Below are 12,377 nucleotides of genomic sequence, written 5' to 3' on the forward strand. Positions count from 1 at the left end.
TCGATAAAGCTGGTCTTGAGCTAGGTGTGGCCACCTTATATACACAAACTTCCTAATCTCATTTTTCCACTTAACTGTCCACCGTCCCCTACTACGCTTGCGTTGAGATTCCGGTCTGGTACTTTTACACTCTCTTCAATGGGCAGTACATGACCCGTGGATGCCCATTTCTTCTTGATATCTATGGGATTTTATTAACTTGGATTTGTTCCCTAATCCACTCTGCTCTCTCTATCTCTGTCTTCCTGTCTCTTAATTTTGCATCTATGATGATATTTTCCATAATACGATACGCTGTCCTGAATTTAAGTTCATCCCTTTTTGTTAGCCTCCACGTTTGTGCCCCATAGGTGAGTTCTCGTGTGATATAGCTTCTATTTACTTTTGTCCTGAAAGACAATGGGAAACTACCACTGTTGATTTGAAAGTACCTGCCAAATGCGTCCCACCACATTCTAATTCCAAAGATTTCACCTTCGTGATCCGTATCCGCTCTCAGTGCCTGCCGTTGTAGATGCCTTCATTTGCAACTTTCAGCCCTTGGGTATACCTATCGAAAACTACTCTTCCCCTCCGTGTCTGCAGTATAATTTTTTGCATAATAATTTTTAGACCTCGCTTTCTGCCTTGGCAATCAGAATCATTGAGCATGCTTTGCGATTCGTCCCTTGAGTTAGGTAGGTAATGTCATCAGCGTGTCGTAGACTGTAACACCATATCCGGCGCCAGCCGGAACGTGTATTGTGTTCTGATAACGTTGTCATTGTTATCCTTCTTTTGCATTTATCTTTGTCGGACATGTATATATTTATGCTCCTGATCATTGCAATAAATCCCGTTAAGTTTAGCGGTTGTCCGTGTGTTCTCGTTCGTTCTGCATTCTTTTCTGCGCTATAATTTCTACGACCCACCAACATGCCCAAATTTGTTCTCTTCTGCAATTTATAAATGTATGCTCTAACTGTTATCACCAGCTGCTCCCAATCCAGGCCTCTCAATTCCTCCTGCCGACAGGCGGTCAATAGCATCAGATAGCTCGTGCGCCCCTGCTTGGCACCCTGCCTGTTTCGGATTATATCACTTTTTTATGGATCACTATAGGGGCACTAGAGCAGCAATACCTATCTTCGACTGCTTTTCTACACTCGGATTCCATAATCCCTGCATGACTTCTTAGGTTTCGACTGAGTGATATGTTTTCTCCTATTTTATGACAGCAATGTATAGGGCGTTTCACCTAAGACTAGCAGACATGGCAGTAATTGAATTCCTGTAATGAAATTACAGTAATTAAATTACTTTCCTCGGCAATTTTTAATGTAATTGATTACTTTTCTGGGCGGGTAATTTAGTCATGCAATGCATTATCTTGCAGCAGTAATTTCATGCAAAAGTAATTAATCACCAGCCAAAATACTTTTGCTGAGTAATGAGTCCGTGCTCCCCCTTGTATCACCCATGCTCTGGCCTCGCATTTGCGGGGTTGAGTGTCTACAAAGCAAGGAAAACACGCGGCCAGCACTCCAGCGAAGCGGCGCAGCGGTCGAAAGGCGATGCGCGCATTGCCTTGGTGATGAGTCTACTTAATAAGACTGCTAGGCATCTTCCAGCACTGCCTACGGTCGCACACACAGACGTGCCGCAGGGCCACCGGGAGAGTGTCATGGCCATGACATGGCCCACAGACGCACTGCGAGTGCTTGAGCGAGCAGTTCTTTCTAGACTGCTGCATACATATTGTCGCGTCGCCGCACTGCGAAGTCTCAAATGACATCTAACAAAGTTGGTTGCGATTCTTGGGAAAACTAGCTTCTGTGCCCGGATATGAAGCCATATTCTTAACTCATGGGCAATATGGACGATAGCGGCACCACGACATGCTATTTTTTCCCGCCAACGTACCTCCAGAGCAAGTCAATTTAACAGCAGGAATTGCAGCTTGTCTGCACCCTGGTGCATTTCAGGGACGTTGAGCGTCAACAGGCAGTCGGTGCACTCCCGCTTTTTACGTGTACGACAAATTCTTCCAAATCAAGAGGGTGGGACCGTATACGGCGCATTGAACGATTCACTTCTGATTCGAGAGTGATGCGATCAACTAAATTTTCCGATTAAATTGACCTCATCTACATCAGTAACGCGGTTGTTTAATCGACTAGGGCTAACGTTATTCAAAAAGGGGAAAATTTTCTAGGGCCCACTTTGAAGCTGAGTGGCGGTGCAAACAAAGAAATATGAAAATGTTGTACGAACTGCGACCAATGCGCAACTTTTTGTGTTGAAACTAAAAAAGTAATTTAAAAGCATTTTAATTACTTTTTAGAAGTAATTGTAATGTAATGTCAATAATTTTTGAAAGAAGTGATTTTTAATATAATTTAGTAACTTTTGAGGGACTTCTAGGGAAGTAATTAAATTGTAATTAAATTGCTTTTCAAAACTAATTTTGACATGATACAATTTTTTAAAAGTAGGCTTTTAAAATTATAAAAGCGCTTTTTCCGCCGGTGAAATACATGAGAATAAAGAGAAGACGTGCTAACTAGCAGGCTGGTTAAATAATAGACACGCGTCAGGACGTGACGCCAAAGAGATGCGGCGGCGCTGGCGTCAGCAGTGACTTTCGTAGTGTTGGCAAAAAGCGGGACCTTCCGCATTGGGTGCGCAAAGCTTGCGTGTTTTTGGGCACAATTCACGGCGTGCCGACAAATTGTGGTGCGGTTTGTTGAGCCGCAATACAGAAGAAAGGAAGCAGCATAAGTTTCCACGAGTTTATGGCAGTCAGGTAGGCGCGAAAGCGACGGGTTCGGCGACGGATCGGCGACGGATCGGCTTCGTGGCGAATTATTACCGCCGAGCTCGTGGGTTATTAGGCCGAGCTCGTTTAGCCCTTTGGGTTATTATATTGCGTTTATGCATTCAAATCTAATAAGTTGGTTCGTGCCTCTGACTTCGCATCGTTGCTGTTCGGTCGCGTGGTGAACAGAGCAAAAATCAAGCAAGCCTGCAACTCGTTTTCATTCTGTCGTGCTCTCAGCATAAGTTTAGGCGCGATATTTCGTGTGCTTGGGATCGTAAGTTGAACGCAGGGTGCTATTTTCACATGCTTATTGCCCGGACAACGTCCCGAGCATCACTTCGCGCGCGCAAAACAAGAGACAAAAAGCGGCCACCAGTCGCCTTCAGCGTTCACACTGTGCCGCTCTTGAGGAAGCACCGTTCTCGTGTAGTAGCACGCACGACGGTTTTTTCTTTGTTTTCCTTTTCGCGAATTTCAAGAAGTGTGTCGTTTCAACACCGGTCCAACGATCGAGTACGCTAATATCTGCACAAAGTCGCGCAGTGTTATTTCCCAAATTTGAATTTTCACATTGCAGGTCGATCAGAGCCTGGCGAACACAGCGAACTCCACGCCAAAAGCCACTGTGATCAAGCAGAATGCGCACACTTGAATAAATTCTAAAATATCAACCAAAATTTTATAGCTTAGCAAAGTGAGCGTAATATTTGTTTGGAGCTCTAGGAAACCGTCTATGAATGTGCTAGTGGAGCTGTCGGATCAGATTTTCCTTATTCAAAGCAGCTATAATGTTCATTAATTTGCAAGATCTCCGGAGTGAAGCCGCTCGGTGAAAATAGGAAGCGCATTACAAGGTTCGTCATGTGAGAAAGCTGATTCGCGTCCTGCATCACGTCGTCCTATCTTGCAATAGCAATCGGATATGCTTTATCGGCCCACAAGTTGAGAACTGTGTACGATTAGTTCCTCCCCATACCTCGCGCTTTCACCCGCTGTAGCGCTGCGCTGTTACTGAGCGGAGAAGCATCCCATGCAGCGCTCCGCTTGCTAATTCCGTCGGGCGAACAGGCTGAAAAAGTGCAGAACTACTCTCCGGGCATCAACAAAATTGTTTCGAACCAGAAGCGACGCGCACGCATTCAGTATTCGTATACACGAGTTGGTTTCGAAGACATGGTCGCCTGGCGCAGTGTATAGGCGTGCTGCGTTCTGCCTGCACCTCGCGTCGCTGCCACCGCAGCGTCACCTTTGTTTACAAACATGACGCTTGTCTATATTGAATAGTTAACTTTTTAACTATTACAGTTCGGCTCCTTAAGTATTGAGAGGCATGTATCGGACAGCAATATCCATATCAGTGTTTGGAATTTCTAAAATGCGATTACCCACGTGCTGTGGCCCAACAAATTTTGGCTATTTCGACGAGTAACGTGAACTGGAGAGTTTGCTTTGCCTGCAAGCTTCTAGAAAGCGCGTTTATTTTGGCGCGACGTAGTCACAATTTGCTGGGCCACAGCGCCGAGGGTAACCGCGTTTTCGAAGTTCTAAAAACTGATATGGATATTACTTACTTTAGGCTACATGCCTCTAAATATTTAAGGAGACTCACGGTAATAGTTAAAAAGTTAACTATTCTATAATAGTTAACCGGCCTCTTAGTTAGCACGTCTCAGCTGTATTCTTATGTACTACACTGCTGGCAATGCTATTGCGAAAAAAGCGTAATTCTAACTCAAAAGGCCTGCTTTTAAAATTATGTAAAGTCTTTGGTGAAACACCCTGTATAGAGGTTGGGTTTATTCTGCTCATTTCTTTATGGTCTATTGTCGAGTAGCCTTTGCGAAAGCCTGCATGGTGTTTTCGTTGATTGAATTCTACTAGTGATTCTCTTAGTGAATACATTGTAGGCTAAGGGCAGTAAGCTTTGACTCCCCCTTTCTTATCGATTAATATAGTGTTAGCGTTCTTCCATAATTCTGGCACAGTCGACGTCATGACACATTACGTGTACGAGAGGGCCTGTTTTTAGAGAGTTAGCTTTTACTAGCCCTTGCTGAATTTAGCGCTGTTGTCGTCGCTGGAGTCCGCAGCGTCAACTGCCACATGTTCTTACTTCCTGTTCTGTCCCCGGAGGGTTGTCCAATTACTCTACACTGCTGCGTCTTGAGTATTTCTGTACGATTAACTGCCAGTTAATTATACAATTCGGAACAAGCAGCGCTCAACCGTGCGAGCCGCGAGAGGCAGCGGGAACACTGCCGACTGTGTACGGTCATCATAAAAGCAAATAGGTACAGCACTGCGCAGTCCTTATTGCACTGTTAATAATATTAATTGGTTTTTGGAGAAAGGGAATGACGCAGTACCTGTCTCATATGTCGTTGGACGTCTGAACCAACGATATATGAGACAGATACTCCGGCATTTCCTTTCCCCAAAAACCAATCATTATTATTAACAGTGCAATGAGGACTATGCAGTGTTGTACCGATTTGCTCTTATGATGTAGACCGTACACATTGCACTGTTACATTTTCATTTTCTGTGCGCGGTATTCCCGTTTCAGCTTAGTTCTGCTCGTCCATTCGCTGAGAGGCGTGGAAAAAGATAAAGAGAAATAACTTCTCAGCAAGCGTTGATACTCCATACATAGCAAATGGGCAGAATACGTCAAGCATGTTATTTCCTTGAACGAAACAAGATAAAAAGTAGTACACGAAGAAGTCAGCCTGTACAGTGAGAAAGGGCTTCAGCGAGAGGTAACATCACGTCGATAACAACAGAGGGCCCAGTTAGTCTAGGTGGGTTCTCGCAGAAACTTGGGAGCTTTTGTGGGAACGTAGTTTAGGTAGCTTATCTCGCCTGGATAAAAAATGAAGACTTTCCTTATGCAATACCAACATGCTGACAATTCTTCTCTTGCCCACTACGAATGGCTTCATAGTGTGCGCTCAACCCGCACAGCTGCGCCGCACCCCGAGCATATTTCGGGAAAACTGGATCAAACTCTGGTTTTGCCTGAGAATGCGCCACCATGAAGTAAGGAGTTGTTTTGTAGAAATCAGGGAGAGTGAGATTTTACTTTAACGGAATGTAAAATAATGTACCGCACAATTACGCAATGTATAGTAAGGTATCCTGTAATGAAGAAGTAAATTGAGACACCCTTCCATTAGAAATTGATTTATAACGAATGAGGCCACGTAACGCCTGGAAATCCTTCGCTCAAATTGTATTCAAAAAATAAAAAATACGACCGAGATCCTGCTGATGTGCGGATAAGAATGAGCCAAATCCACTAGCGAGAGTCTTCTTCGTGACAAGTTTCGAGCGTCGCTTCAGTTCTCTGGCGCTACTTAAAGGGACGCTGTGGCGGTTTTCGAATCTGCTAGGGTTTTGAAGGGCTCGCTGTTGATTACGTGCATGAAGCTTTTGTCTAGATTATGCCAAAACATCGGCACAGCGACTGATCTTGATGCGCGGCGTTGAAATCTCCCGCGTGAGAAGAACGGAGAGGGGAGCCTCGTGCGATGTGACGTCACGTTGAGGAGCCGGATACACTCCGAGCCACCCGAGCGAGCTTTCAACGGGCGTTGTTCCTCGTGCTGCGCGCGATGTGGACGTGCAGAACACGCCAGCTTAGTTTTGAGCACCAGATTCAAACCTCTCTGCGATCGGGTACACGAACAATTACGCCCGCGACGATGCCTTCTCCAGCTGTGCCCGCAAGATCAAAAGCTCGCAGCGCAGAGGGTCGCTGCTGTGAAGAAGGGGAAGTGGAAGCCGACGAACGCAAGTGCACTCTGCTCCTAGCGCTTAGTTGTGAGCGACTGCGTGCAGAGATTGTCCATAATGCTATCTCCGGTGCTCACTGTCAAAAAAGCACGGCCGAGCCATGGCGCGGTTCTTTTCATTTTCTCGCACAGCGTGTCACCACTGCCAAGAAGCGCATTTGCTAAAATAAGACACTTAAAGCAAAGGCATGTAATTATGATTGCAATTTCATTACTCAGCCACAGTTGAAGTATCTTTGTGTGTGGAGCTTTGGGTAAAGTGTGGAAAGCGATCATTCCATGAAGAGTGACACGCGATGAGACGGACTGGTGCACTAACGTTTCTCTCGCAAGGGGACACGCTACACACATCTATGCTAATATTAAAACTCACCAGCGGCACAGCCTGATGATTATTAGCGTGCGGACGGGCGATTGGGAAGAACCCACTGCTGTATCAGAGAACATGGTGGCTCTGCGAGATGCTTTCCGCACGGGACGTGCCTGACATGCTCGCGGAGCTCTGTGCATACTGAGCACAGGCGCATTCAGGCGTCCTTGGGGCGCTGACCAGCGTTTGGTTCGGTGCGTAAGCAAGCAACGAAGCTTGTCATATACGGAACATTTTGCTCGGCCGTTGCTGCCTCGTTACTTATCATAGTTACGAGATCAAAACGAAAACGTTCGAAAAAGACCTCTTTGGTGCGGGATAAAAATTTAAGTGCCAACTGAAGATGAATCAAGTTTTTGCAAGAAAACACGACGTTTTAAAAATCTGCACAGTTCCTTCTTCAAGTTCAAGATGTGACTGCGGCAAATTGCAGCTTGGCTTTAGTAAACACGTACTTGCGACCGCCGGATCACTGAAATTAAACCGCAGATTTAGGAAGAGGGAAGGGAGCACAGAGGCAGCAATTAATATTTCTCTGCGTCCGCTGAATGTGCCATGACTAAAACAGCAGCCTTCTGCGCTGGTTTGGCTAGGTCTCTAGCGCAATATGTCCGACCTGTGGTCAATGCCTCCCACTGCTCGGCGACTGCACTTCGCTCGTTGTTCATTTGGCGTCAGCTTTGCGCTGTTTAATCCTTTCCGCTTCCCAACGTACAACACCGGGCACTAAGAACAGGGGATTCTGCACACATAGCCTTGGGCTTCTTCTTTAGGATGACGGGTTTTCCGGTTGGGTGTGCGATGATGCTTGAGTATTGAGCGCACCGCTTCCTTTCCGAGAATACAGGCCATGGTTTTGCTGACGTCATTTACGCATAGGACGCATACGCCTTTTTCCAGCTGTCATATGCTTGTGTTAGGCTTCGAATTATTTTTGTTGTCACTTTTGTGGTTTCTGATGTTACTTCAAATAAAACTGAATATCCATTTTTTGGAGGTCAGTGAAAAAACAGTCGTCATGATCACTTTTACAACACCCAGGAAAGCCGCGATCTGCATGCAACGCATCGCCGGACATATCAGCTTCTACAGTCCTCAATGTGTCATCACAGTCTCTTAACCAATCATATGCGGCGGCGCGACCCGTCGCCTGTGAATGGCCGCCTGTGAAAAGGACAATTTGGTATTGTTTTTGCATAATTTTAGTTCGATAGTCAAGTTCACAGCATGAAAAACTTTAAGATGCCGCTGGAAGCGCGATTTTCGCAAAACGTGCGTGAGTGTTCCTCCTTAAAGGTATGTCGCAATAGAGTTAGTGGGCTAACGCCCATATATGCGGAATTGGTCATTCTCTGCCTTACATTTATGGATCCCTGGCAGTCCTCGTGTACCGTTCCTGGCGCAGTGGTGCAGTACGTGGTTAAGCGATGCGCGAATGCCGTGCGATGGCAGATGCTGCAAGCGGTGTTTTTTTTAAACATAGCGCAAAAAAGACACGGACGACACAGATGTATAGACGGGACATGAGCTAACTTGCGACTTTATTTTAGAGAAGCCACCACCTCTAAAAAGGAAAAGCCCAGTCTAAAAAGGACTCACAAGCACTGGTGAAACCAAGGGTGCTCTTCCTGAGCAAACTCTCGCGAGAAATAATTAATTTATCTTCCACTTGCCACGCTGGGCAGTTTGCTCACACTCTGGTGGGCCGGTTGCGAATACGTTATCAGACGTGACCTGAGTGGCCCGTCAGGCCCCTGGGTTGTTCTTCTGAGGATTTTTCGCTCACGGCCAACGACGCCGACGAGGACTTTTCTGCGACATGAAGCCCTTAACAGTATCGCGCTAATACTTCGCTCAAAGATTGCTTGAAGATGGTGGCGAGAAAACTAACCAGAAAATGAAATAAGCAGCAAACTGCACCTGGTTAAGCGACCCTCGGCGATTTGAAGTCTTTTATCACCAAGAACGCTTTATTGATGTCATCTATGTCGCCTTCCCATTGGACATATGCATATTTCACATAATTTGATATTCATGAAAAAAGGAATATGTTTTATGAAGCGGTGAAGTCATCTGGCGTAGAGTTGAAGTCATAGCCGAATAAAAATAATAATAATTGGCTTTTGGGGGAAAGGAAATGGCGCAGTATCTGTGGTGGCACAAACGATCTGTGGTGACATCCATGGTGAATCGAGCTAAACTCGTGTGCGCCAGTGCCACTAGTCTGAAACCTGAACTGCAAACAACCACAAACTATCTTGGTCGAAACGGCTAGTCGAAAAAGTTCGCCCGCAAGGTCACCAAGAAAGCAAGGCGGACGCAGCCATAAGCAATGTCCTCAATGGGTCGCGATGTCTAAGCGCGCTCAGATTATATTGTCACCGACAAACGGTTGACTTGTGAAAAACAGGTTTACTAAGACGTGCTAGGACATGCCAGACAGCAGGGAGCTTGAGCGTGGAAGATGACAAAGCGCTAGCCCCTAGAATGCTCTAGGCGTGCCAAGCGCCAGGTAAAACAGTTCGGCTGCGGTACGGCGCCACTGGAGGGGCCGTACTGTGGCATTACTCCCCCTCTCTGAAGGGCACTGAATCGGTGCCGCAGCAGTATGAAGCAGGAAGAGGAGGGACGTCACATGTGCCTGGCGTCTGGTGTAGTCACGCCTGAAGCGCTAGCGGGCGTGGTACGGCTTCATCTGTGCAACGTGGATGACTTCGGAGGTCGGCCGTCTAGAGGAGCGAACTGTTCCTTGGGGGAGAATTTCGTAGTTCACCCAACTTAGTTGCCGGAGAACCTCGTAGGGGCCAAAATATCGACGCAGAAGCTTTTCAGAGCGCCCTCGCATGCGGATTGAGCTCCAAACCATGAATTGTTCGCCGGGTTGGAATCTAATATCTCTGTGGTGGAGGTTGTAGCGGCGAGCGTCGTGTGCTTGCTGGCGCCGGATGCACTGTAGGGCGAGTTGGCGGGCGGCCTCGGCATAACGAATTGGGCAGCACCCATAACAGAGGAGGTAGTACTAGTCGGAAGCAGCATTGCATTCAGCATTGTTGTGGTTTCGCGACCATGCACTAAACGAAATGGAGTGAAACGCGTCGTTTCTTTTATAGCAGTATTATATACAAATGCGACGTAAACGAGTATGACGTCCCAGTTTCGGTGGTCTGCGTCGACGTATACATGGAAATCATGTCGGCGATCGTCTTGTTGAGCCGTTCGGTGAGTCCGTTCGTTTGTGGGTGGTAAGCAGTGGCTTGTGCAGTGGCTTGTGCGGCTAAGGCGCATAACCTCCTGCGCAAGGGCCGAGGTGAACGCCGTGCCCCTGTAAGTTAGAACGATTGTGGGTGCACCGTGACGACGCACAATATATTGAATGAAAAAATTCTCAGTTTCATCAGCGATGCCACGGTAAAGAGCTTTTGTTTCACAGTGCTGGCTGAGGTAGTCGGTGGCGACCGCAATGTAGCGGTTACCCAGCGAGGACTCCGGAAATGGGCCGAGTAAGTCCATGCCGACTTGGTGGAAGGGGACCTGTGGCATATCAGTAGGCTGCAGTAGTCTGGCTGGTTTAGTTGGCGGCGTCTTGCGAAGTTGGCACTCCTGGCAAGTTCTGACGTAACGGACAACTGCAGCAACCCTGGGCCAGTAGTACTTTTGGCGTATCCGGGCCAAAATGCGGGAAACCCCGGTGACCAGGAGATGGGTCACCATGGCACGCCTGCAGGACTTCGTCGTGCCAGGCCGCAGGTACGACGAGTAAATGACAGCTTCCGTCGGGCTGTAGTTTTTCAAATACAGAACGCCGACGCGTGAATAAAACGACGACAGTCCGGGCGAGAAGATTCGCTGGGGAGACTGAGCACTTCCCTCAAGATACTCAATGAGAGACCGTAGTTCACGGTCGTCTCGTTGGTGCTGAGTGAAAATGGTCGTGGAGATAGAGCCGGGAAAAACAGAATCGTTGTTGGTATCTGCTAGGCTGTCCTCGATAGGAGCACGAGACAGACAATCGGCATCACTGTGCTCCCTGCCGGGCTCATAGACTTCACTTTACTTCACTTTATTTCCTTAAAGACCCTCGTGTGAGGGTATTACATAAGGGGTGGGGCACATATAGATTAACAACAGCAAAAGTACACAAAAATTGAACGAGTTATACAAAGAAAAATGATTATCGTGATGCAAGCAAACGCGTAATTTGGTTAAGAAACATAGTTTGGCATGTGATGGCAGCAAGTTCATGGGGAAGGCCGTTCCAGTCGCCGTGACATAGAATTATTGAAGGCGAAGGCTACAGCGTGCAAGCCGTACCGAGGGATCCTGAGGTTCGCCAGTCAATACTGCAAATGGTGATCACTGACGACTCTAAAATGGCGGCCATATAAATACGGGCGATATTTCGTCACTGCCCCATAGCAATCGCTCATTCCTGACACCTGATTTAACATCTGCAGCGGGTCCTTGGGCCTTAGATATTAAACTTATTTTTGGAATATGGCGGAGTGCTTGCCTTGAAGCATTTGGCACGGGTCGGCCCGGTATTGCACTCCGATAATAGGCACAAAACTCCGATAATAGGCACAGAGACCCAGAAAGCGGCGCACATTGCGCTTATCGGTTGGCACAGGAAAAGCAGCGACGGCGGCTGTCTTATCGGGGTCAGGGCTAACTCACTTAGCGCTCACGATGTGGCACAGAAACCAACTCCTAGAAATGGAAGTGACACTTTTCAGGCTTTAGGGAAAGACCGGCCGAACGAATTGCTGCGAACCGAGCACGCAGGCGCCTCAGGTGCTCTTCGAACGTGGCCGAAAAGACGACAACGTCATCTAGGCACACGAGGCAGGAGTGCCATTTTAGATCGGCAAGCATTGTGTCCATCATCCGCTGGAAGGTAGCAGGAACTGAGCACAGGCCGAAAGGAAGCCTCCAGAATTCGTACAGACTGTCCGGTGTAATAAAGACGGTCTTTTGTAATATAGACGCGTTCGTCAACGTCGATTTGCCATTAACCACTGTGTAAATCTAACGACGAGAAGTACGTGGCCTGGCGCAGCCTGTCCAAGGATTCATAAATTCGTGGCAGAGGATAAACGTCGTTTGTGGTGAATTTGTTTAGACGTCTGTAATCAACAGAGAACCGTAGGGTTCCATCTTTCTTTGCCACTAGAACAACAGGCGACGCCCACGGGCTCGTCGACGGCTGTATCACGTCATCCAGGAGCATTTCTTCATTTCTTGAACTTGTCGGCGAGTGGGATCACGTTACTGCGAAGAGATCCGATAAGGCGGCTGACGTAACGGTCGCTGGCTTGAATCAATAATAATGCGGTGCTTTGTGGGCGGAGTCTGCCTAACCTTGGAGGTCTAAGCAAAACAGTCGCGGAACAGTCGCTCTCCAGGCAGCATTTCT

General features: G+C 47.4%; 1 protein-coding gene across 1 annotated transcript in view; it reads right to left on the minus strand.

Moving 5' to 3' along the window:
- The window catches only part of LOC144127841 (uncharacterized), a 480,263-nt gene that overhangs the window by 116,736 nt on the left and 351,150 nt on the right, over positions 1–12,377 (minus strand). The window lies entirely within an intron of this gene.

Source organism: Amblyomma americanum, chromosome 4 (genome assembly GCF_052857255.1).
Source record: "Amblyomma americanum isolate KBUSLIRL-KWMA chromosome 4, ASM5285725v1, whole genome shotgun sequence".
In the NCBI taxonomy this organism is placed as follows: Eukaryota; Metazoa; Arthropoda; class Arachnida; order Ixodida; family Ixodidae; genus Amblyomma; species Amblyomma americanum.